Here is a 10,484-nt window from a genome sequence, read left to right as displayed (position 1 = left end):
TCCATGACTTGCCGAGTCTACTGATTTCTGAGTCCTGACCTGTCCAACTCACTGAGTCTCCACCCGACTCACTGATTCGAGTCTCAACTCGAAGGGTTTGGGGTTTCGCGACCTGACTCGCCGAGTCCAAGAACAGACTCGCTGAGTACAAAGCAATCTTCATATGACTCGACGAGTTGTTCATCCCACTTGTCGAGTTTCTCCACAACTTCATGCTACTCGCCGAGTCTACTCAAAGGACTCGTCGAGTCCCTTCAGTTCTCCTTACATGCAGAGGACTTTTGATTCATGCATGGACTCCAAACTGTAGATCTACCCTTCCCAAGCCTATTCCACACGTAAAGTTTCAAACTTTACGTGTAGAGAAGGAGATCTAGGCAAAATATGCCATAAACTAGGGTTTAAGGCCAAGGGGCTTCAAAATCGACATAATGGCTGATACTTTATGCTTCTCCAGACCATAACACACTTGGATCTGAAGTAGCAACTCCAGATCCGGCTTCTAACCCATAAGGGTGGCTAATCATGGCTTAAAAGCCCAAAACTCACAACCAAAATAGATCTAAGGGAAGGAAATGACTTAATACCTTCAATACATCAGAAAGGTTCCACAAACTCCAGATCTGAAGCAAATCCTTGAAGCTTCATTGCTTTCCCCTCCTTCTTCTTCCTTCAAATCACCCAAAAATGGTTTGGAAGCTTGAATGCACAATAATGGAGGCTTAGGCTTTGTTTTCTGAACAAGGGAGGCTCTAAGGAACCCAATTGGAGAGCATAAGAAGCTTAAATAGCGCTCAAAGTTCTGGATTTAGGGTTTTCCTCGCACATACCAGACTCGCCGAGTCCACTTGGCCGACTCGCCGAGTTGGCCACTTACACCTTGACCCGGATCCCGCTCAGACTCGCCGACTCACTCCTTGGACTCGCCGAGTCGACACTTAAAATTTGGGATTTCATTCCTTTCTTGGCTTTTAAAACTTTGGGTGTTACACTAGGGTTTATGAAAAAAAATTCAATTTGTACCCAATAATGGAAGTATTCAACCTAGATGATGAGTGAGATGGAGTTAGGAACCGATCACAACATACCTTTTTGCCTTAATCTAGTATTAATTGAAGAAAAAATCGAACCCTAGACTAGGGTTTTGAGGTTCGGCCAAGGACTGATTGAGAAGGGAGAAGAAGCGCACGATCATGAGGGATAGAGAATTATAGAGAATTGAGCACGAGGTAGAGGTAAATCAAAAATGCATGGGCTGTGAGTTTTGAGATGTGCCCATGCAATTTTTTTTAAGGTCGTGCTCTTTTTTTTTGTTTGAAAAGTTGCGATCAAAAGGCATGGGTGATTTCAACCCATGCGTTTTTGTCCTTGCCAGTGCATTTTTTAGCATGGTCTATTGTTAGGCCATGGTTTTTTTGCATGACCCATGCGTTTTTAGAGATAGCCCGTGCTAATTTATTTTTTCCTTTGAAACTTGTGATAGCCACACATGGTCTAAAATCAGGCCGTGCGTTTTTGACTTCTTCCCGTGCATTTTGGATGTTGCCCGTGTGTTTTTATGAAAATCATTAAAAGTTGAAATGCATGGTCTATTCTTAGTCTGTGTGTTTTTAGCATGGCCTGTGTGAATGTTTTTTTTCAATGAAAAATCTCGTCGGCCACGCATGGTCATAATATTATGCCATGTGTTTTTGAGTCTTGCCCATGCCAATTTCACATGCCCATGCTTTTCATTTCCGTTAACCTCAAAACTCACGTAATTTTTTTCTTATACTATTAACCTCACAAAAATATTTTTTTTTTGAACACCTGACTCCCTCTTAGTCTTTTAGATAGTTTTTTTTTGAAATCTAAAAGACTCAAAAACATTGCCACACAACAAAATAAAGTAAATAAAAGAAGAATGGAAAGAAAGTACTCCCCGAGTTGCCTCTCAGTTAGTCGCCCTTGTTTCAAGTCTTTGGCTCAACTTGGCCCTTGAAATATGTTATTCTTTGAATATTGGGGCTTTCCAACTCATTGAACTTCTTACTATTTCTTCAAATTTGACACATATCTTGTACCTAACTTTCTTTTTGCTTGGGAACCATATTGGACTTAGACCCTTGATAATAACAATCATCCAACTGACCACTTTCATGTACTTGTCCAATAAGGTAATCAACTCTTCTCTCTTTGATAGTGTGGTTGATTTGATGACCGATTGGGTCACTTCCTTCTCAGGATATATATCCTTTGAAGGGTTCGACAGATTTATCGTTTTCGGATCTAATGTTTGGTTTACCAATGAAAGGATTTTCTCATTGGTAGTGGGTGGCTCAACTTCTCTTTCGTCAACCTCCAACACATCTTCTACAACTTCTATGTAAGCCTTCTCAATTTCCACTTCTTCCTCGATAACCTTTTCCACTTCTTCCTCGATAACCTTTTCCACTTCTACTTCTTCATCCTCTTCCCCATCTTCAAACTGCAATCTTGGGCTTTTAAAAAAATTTCCCATCGTTCAAGGTGATGGAAGAAATGGTATGCTTTGGGTCCACTTTGGTTTGCGATTGTAATTTTCCTTGAGTTTCCAATATACTCAAAGATTGAGTAAGTTGTGCAATTTGTTTCTCTAGGATTTTGAGGCTAGCTCTGGTTTTTTCTTGGAAGATTTGGGTAGTAGTGGCAATGCTTTTCACAATGTCTTCCAAAGATATGCTCGAAGTTTCAGTTTGTTCGGGAGGTGGAGGATATGGTTCTTGGAACTGTGGAGTTAGTTGGTATTGGTCATTTCCGCAAGCTTGGTATGGGTTTTGGAATTGGTTATTTCCCCAAGCTTTGTTGTTTTCCCACCATTGATCATGTTCAAGTTGATCATGACTCCATTGCTTTGGCCAGTAGTAGCTTCCCCTTTCCTGCATTTCCTCCCATCCCCCTTGTAAATATGGACACATGTTGGTGTAATGTCCATTCTAAGTGCAAAAATCACAAGGAATAGATATGGGATGCACACTTTGGTCACTTTCAATCATCATAACTATATGGGCTATCTTAGAAAGTTGGTCTTCAATGTAAGGAGTATTCATTCCCGAGCCACACTTTTTTTTTTGTTTTTTTTATAGAGATGTACCTGCTCACAAAAATCTTGGTATAAGCAATTAGTAACACCGTGTCCCCGGAAACGGCGCCAATTTGTTAGGTGTGTTAGAACCAACAAATAATAGGGGTACGATATACTCCAAAATACACAACTTTAATGCACTAAAAAGTAGCACAACGCAAAGGGTCGAACCACAAACACACGGGACAAAAGTCTATACCTTTTTTCACAAGGTACTTTGGTCACAAATGGGGGTTTTGTTTGCAAAAGTCAAATAAAAAAAATAACAATCGGCTTTGAAACATGTAGAAAATGAAATAGATTTGTAAACAAGTTGTAAAAGTGCTTTCAGTTCTAGTTCTCAATGTTGTCATTTAACCTGAGCATGACTTGATGCAATTTGTGATTTCTATTCTAAGTTGGTACTGAAAGATATTAACACGCTCTAATACCTCTCGCATGCCAAATTATCTAACCAAAACATGCTCTTTGGCTAGACCTAGCTTTACTAATTAAACCTAAACACGCTCTTAGATTGTATTGAAAAACTGCATTAAGTTTTGTACAAGCTTCCCAACAATATTCATTTCTTCTCATACGCTCGGATGTATGAAAACATGTGATATATGTTTTACAATCAGAAATCTTATTGCTTGTTACCAATTATTAACTTAATAGAACGATTAGGTGCCCTAAATGTTAATTAACTTCACATAAATTCAATTCATGAAAGTGGCCAATCAAACACAAATCAAATTCAAGGATTCTAGTTTAAACAAAAACATAATCACTAGAATTGAATCACAAATCGAACATCAAATCATATGCTTCAAGTCAAGCAATCAACATGTTTTGAACAAGAACTAGAAACTAGGGTTTCATAGCCACACATGTCTAAGAACAAATCAAACAAGAATAAATATGGAATTGCAATGTTTAATTCTTATTAAAATGAAATGAAAAGTGCTTGCAATGATTAGGTGTCACACCCCGAAACCAAAGGCGGAAACGTCTCGGGGTGGAGGTGACTTCATGGGGATATCATAACCAATGTACATAGTAAGCAAAGTAAAACACAAAACATTACATTACATAGATTTCATTACATCAGTTGAAAAGTAAAATAGTACATGTTCCATAGATACATAGTTTAAAAAAAAGAAAGACGAGTCTTCTACGCACTCCGTATTCACCAAAAGAGATCGTCGGGTACCTGTCTAATACGGACCAGAGAATACAAGCAGTTTGAAAATCAGCATAAAGCTGGTGAGTTCATAAGCAGTTTGTTTTATGAAAAGAACGAGTTCCTTTAGTTTCCTGAAAAAGTGGTTAACCAAGAAAAATCCCACATTTTCTTAAGAGTAAGGTTTACCAATTCCAAATTGTAATGTAAAAGATGTCCATTGAAATCATAATTGTTCTTGTGAATTGTAAAGTTTAGTTATCTAACTTGTTACACTTTTGTGGTTACATACTACTTTCTGTGTGTGCAAACTATTACCGATTCCGATTATGTTCAATGTTATCCCCAGGAAAACCCCATGTTTTCCTGAACGTGTGTGTGTGAACCATTACCGATTCTGATTATGTTCAATGTTATCCCCAGGAAAACCCCATGTTTTCCTGAATGTGTGTGTGTGTGAACAGTTACCGATTCTGATTATGTTCAATGTTATCCCCAGGAAAACCCCATGTTTTCCTGAATGTGTGTGTGTGTGAAGTCTCCTGAAAGTTCGATTATCCTAATATGTACATTAGTTTTATTACGTACATAAAACCAATAAATAAATGTAAAGTGTTAATAATCTTGATTGCGAGTCCTTAACCATACTTCAGACTAGATATGACTCGGGTCGTGGCCAGTATCCTTTCTATGACTTTCGTCACCCTTGAACCTTTCGGTTCGGCTGTAGCTAGCAGCCAGGTGCGGGATTGTCAGTCCCGTATAGATCTATACACTCAAGCCACGCTCTCCTACGTTCGGAGATTTTGGTTACAGGGGTAGTCCTCCACTCTCTCGAGCCAAGGAAGTATTACAGAGGACGTGTCTCCAATCTTTAAGATTTCCCTTTACTTCTCGTGCCTAGGGAAGTAGTATCTATGACTATCTAAGTTCTAATGGATCATGTCCTTTACACTCGAGCCTAGGTGTTTTATTAAGGACATTACAATGTTTTATGTATTCTAAAGGTTTCTGTCCTTTACACTCGAGCCTAGGTGTGTTATTGAGGACATTACGCTTGATTTATGTTTTCTAATGGTGTCTGTCTTTTATACTCGTGCCTAAGATATTTTATTACAGACTTTACATATGATTTATAATCTCAATCAATATAAGTGTGAACAATCAAATGTAAAGTATACAACATAACAATATATAATAAGAATTGAAAATCGGTTTGAACAAACAACTCTGCGAGTTAAAACAATTTATTAGTAAGTTTTCAATTCATAAAAGTGTGAGGATTATGAAACCATTTAAAATGAAATAATGAATTTAAGTACAATATATCCTTGTACTTTTGCTTGTATTCCCCCCCTGAAAAAATTTAAAAACCATTGAAAAAGGGTAGGGGTATGAACTCACCGGTCGAGAAGCGTGTCAGATTGGATGCTAAGTATCGGTTCGGGGCTTGATAACGCGTGAGGTTCCTATGTAATATGAAATGATATGCAAATGTATCTAATTAGACTTTAAATCACTAATTAGATATGATTATACACTCCAAGATGCGAAAACACTTCAAATCAAGTGTTTGGAGTGACCCGGGTGACATCTTGGGACGTATAAGGCTCGGATATGGAGTTTACTCCTCAAGAGTAAACTCATAAGAGGGTTTACCGTTCTATGACCATATTACCATGAGTTTACGGCCGTAAAATCATGGATGGTGTGTTCTTTGATGCTAAATGGTCTTAAAATGCACAAAGGAACGTTCTAGGGTTGATTCTATGGCTTAGGAAGTGATTTGGACTTGAAAAAGCCTTGGAAAAGGAGTTTACGGTTTATGAAGATGCTCTTGGGGAGTTTACTACCTTAAACACATGATTTTACTACCTTAAACTCATGTATATCCATGAATCATGCGATTTTGTGGTTGAAGCTTAAGCATACAAGCTTCTAGGTTCAATTCTAAGCCATACAAGGTGTTAAAGGCACTTTAACACCCATTTGAAGAGTTTATGGTCCAAGAAGATGAATTTATGCTCCAAGGATATGAGTTAGTGGTCTAAGAATGTTGTTGGACCATAAACTCAAATTTGATCCATTTACATATGTTTTGGTGCATCACTTGAAGGATTATAAGGTGCTACACTCTCATGGAAGCATCATGGAAGCATTTGGAAGTGTTTAGGTGCATTTTGTCACTTTAAAAGGAGTTTATGGTCCATGAATGTGGGTTTAAGGTCCTAACATGTTCTTGGACCGTAAACTCGTGTCCAATACTCAAATGGTACGAATTTGGGGTCCTAAGTTCATGCATGGAAGTTTCTAAGCCATATCTAAGCACTAGAATGGGTTTGGAGGGGTTTAGGGCTTCAAAACCCTCTCAAGGGGTGTTCATGGTTTTGGGAGGGTCCCTAGACCGTAAACACTTGTTCTTGGGTGTTTTTGAAAGTTTCAAACATGAATTTGCATGCCAAACAAGTTAAACAACAAGCTAGGATGAAGTACTTACCAAATTGAAGCTTGAAATGGGGTTTTTGGATGAATTTCGAGTTCTAGAGAGAGAGTAGTGAGAGAAAGTTTTTAGAGAGAGAGAAAAAGCTTCAAAGTGATGTCACTCACTCCTTTATATAGGGGTTGAGTTTATGGCCCGGTGGAATTCTACCCGATACTGCCGTTAGACGGTGCTTTTGGTCGTACCCGATAAATTGTCGTAATCACGACATAAATGAAACTAATAATTTTCCAAATAATTATGGAAAAATATTTTAATGTTTTTAACGCATCCCGACACTTATGAAACCAAATTAAAAGTCGCGATTAATTTAATTTAACTCTATGGTTAACGGAAAAATTTGAATACGAACGGTTTTATTTACCGTGAACGGTTTATAATGACGGAATAAATTACGGGTTGTTACATTATCCCCCCATTAGAGGGAATTTCGTCCCGAAATTCAAGAATTAAGATACAAGTTATGGAAAAGGATGTGGATGTGTCTGCTGTATCGGGTGTTCGCGCTCTCAAGTGAATTCAGGTTCTCGCTTGGAATTCTAGCGAACCTTCACTAACGGGACGTAGCTTTGTCCAAGAGAGATTACTAAGGTTTCACTGGATAGGCACTTCTAAAGATTCGGGACATGGAAGACAGGATGGATGTTGCTAAGTTTTGAACGTACTCGGAGTTTGAAGGCTACGGGGTTGATCCTATTGAGGATCTCGAAGGGTCTAATGTACCACTAGTTAAGCTTTATGTGCTTTCCATAGTGTGTCATGTCTTCCCAGGGCGAGACCATTTAATAGGACGCGATCTCCAGCCTGAAATTCTAGAGGTTTCCATTGTACGTTGACAAAATTCTTCTATCGATGTAGTGAAGTTTTCAATTGTTCTCGGGTCTAGATGACCTTCTTGATGGTTTCGCGGATGGTTTCAGAACAAGTGTGGGTACTACTAGGGAATTGACTCTGGGCTAGCTACGTTTCTTCTACCTTGACCTAACACAAGCAAATCTGCACTTTTTACTCCAACAAAAGGGTACACCTTTCCGTGTCGGAGTGGTTAAGGGTTTGGTGATTCTGGAAGAATTTCTAAATAGGTAGGCAATAATAGCCGGGGAAACCCAAGAATTGACAGGTTTTCTATGGGTATCTTTGGTGCCGACCAATTCTCTATTGCTTCGACCTTACGAGAATCCACGTGTATGTCTTCATCGCTTACTACATGACTAAGGGAAAATGGTTTGACCGAAGGATATCAATACGAACTCTTAGTGATCATATCGAATCCTGAATACTATCTTGGAAACATTATCCTCGCAAACTCATAGCTAATGATGTCTCGACCTAGGGTCTATCTTTGAGGAGTAGCTAGCTCCTGAATTCTATCGAAGAAGTCATCTACTCGGGAAAGAGGATATCGGTTTTGGCTGTCAACTCATTAAGTCGACCGGATAACTCATGCATTTCTGCTGGGGCAAAATGGTACGGAGATTTGGCTGCGAAAGTAGTTCTAGGGATTAGATTGATACAAGACTCAATTTGGCATTTGGGAGGAATTCTCGGGAGCTTTTCAGGAATACTACAGTTTTCGGGGACGCTCTAGAGGTCTTTAACTTCTTGTTTCTCGGTGATTGCATGGACTAGGAATACCTGATACTCCTTTTTGCATAAGTTTTTCGAGCTTTGATATAGAAAATGATGTGAAGATGTGGGCTAGGTTTGACATCATATATCATGCGGGTTCGGTCAGAGAGGAAATTGAGATGAATAGTTTTTTCGTAACAAAGTGTATCAGTATGATCAGGACTCAACTGATACATGCTGAAGATAACATCAAAGTTCTTTATTGAAAATAACATCAGATCAATGAGGAAATAATGATTACTCAATGTAGGGATATAGCTTAAGGATAAGTCATTAGTGCACTCATTCTCACTGGTAACCATTTTGATGGCAAATGTTTCGGTAATTAGACGAGGACTATGTTTACGAAGATAATTGAATGAATGACTAATAAAACATTTTTTTACACTAGATTCGAAAAGAATGTGAGCATAAGAATTGTCTATAAGAAATATACCTGCGGCGGTGGTGGGATCAGCGGCTGCCTCCTCTTGCTTCACAGCTAAAACTATCTCGGTGTTGCTAACGTTGTTAGTGGTTGCTGCTTTTGGGCAGTTTCGCTTGAAATTCCTGATCTTTCCACAACCATAGCAGGCTCGAACAGTACTCGATCCATAAGCTTGATTGATTAGACGAACTGGTGTTCTGTAGGTTCGAGCGGAGTGGCCCTTTTTGCCACATCGTTTGCAGATTAACTCACGACATGGCCCAGGGATACGGTGGTGATAACTGCACCTGTTGCACCAAGGGTGATTGCCAGCATACCCAGTGATAGGTGCTTGAGCTGTAGGCGCAACTACTGGAGTAGCGGTAGCTTGAACTGTAGACACACCAACAGGAGTACCGGCAGCTTGAACTGCCATAGCTTCATGCCTCTTGGATGGTCCTTGTGAACTCTGACCCTTTCGCTTTTTCCAGAAAGCCTTCTTACTCTTTTTATGCTCGTTCTGATGCTCCTGAACATTTTCCTGGTTTTGGGGGTTGGTGATACTTCCTGGTCCACTGAATCTGTTAGAGAGCAAATATGTCACTATGGCAGCCACTGCGGCAGACATAGCCAACTGGGTCATTATTGGATCGAATGGAGGAGGTGGCGACGGAGGACTGTTGTTACTTGAATTGGATCCTTCCTTCGAATACATTTCGATCTAAAGTAATTAGGAAAAAGAGGATGATATGTCCTCTACATTAATTCAAGAGATATGAAAACAGGGATATCTCTTTATGATAGACATATAACTTTATTAAGCGATAGGGCAGGAATGAATTATCAAGGCAGATAAACTATCGCTAAAGGAATGATCGAAGGACAACGCTTGAACAAGAATTTTCTACGACAAAGTTGGATCTAGAAATACTCCCATAGTATTTCATGATTCACTGCGACGACGATTCGTTGTTTGGGATAGTTGGGTAAGTTTTAGGCATGCTGAACACCACAGTCACTCCCAGGCACATGTTGGCCGTGTCTCGAATGAATATAGTTGATCAGGCTATATTGACCATAGACACGACTACATAACTGCCCAGGTTTAACCGTAGTATACAACACCCATTTACTTATGTTTTGTTCTACTTGTAGTTACGGATCTCGGCGGTTAGGTATACTTGTATGTTTTTGAAAATACTTATATTTTGAAGTATACTTTTAGTTCAGAGCACTTAGGCCCCTTAATGTTTATAGTCTTATACCATGTAAGGTTTGGTATACTCAGTTCACTATAAACAAGGGCTCTGATACCAATCTGTCACACACCGAAACCGAAGGCGGAAACGTCTCGGGGTGGAGGTGACTTCATGGGGATATCATAACCAATGTACATAGTAAGCAAAGTAAAACACAAAACATTACATTACATATATTTCATTACATCAGTTGAAAAGTAAAATACTACATGTTTCATAGATACATAGTTTAAACAAAAGAAAGACGAGTCTTCTACACACTCCGTCTTCACCAAAAGAGATCGTCGGGTACCTATCTAATATGGACCTGAGAATACAAGCGGTTTGAAAATCAGCATAAAGCTGGTGAGTTCATAAGCGGTTTGTTTTATGAAAAGAACGAGTTCCTTTAGTTTCCTAAAAAAGTGGTTAACCAAGAAAAATCC

This window comes from Lactuca saligna, chromosome 1 (assembly GCF_052625555.1).
Source record: "Lactuca saligna cultivar CGN05327 chromosome 1, ASM5262555v1, whole genome shotgun sequence".
NCBI lineage: Eukaryota > Viridiplantae > Streptophyta > Magnoliopsida > Asterales > Asteraceae > Lactuca > Lactuca saligna.
The sequence above is the reverse complement of the archived record's forward strand: the minus strand, read 5'-3'. Positions refer to the sequence as shown.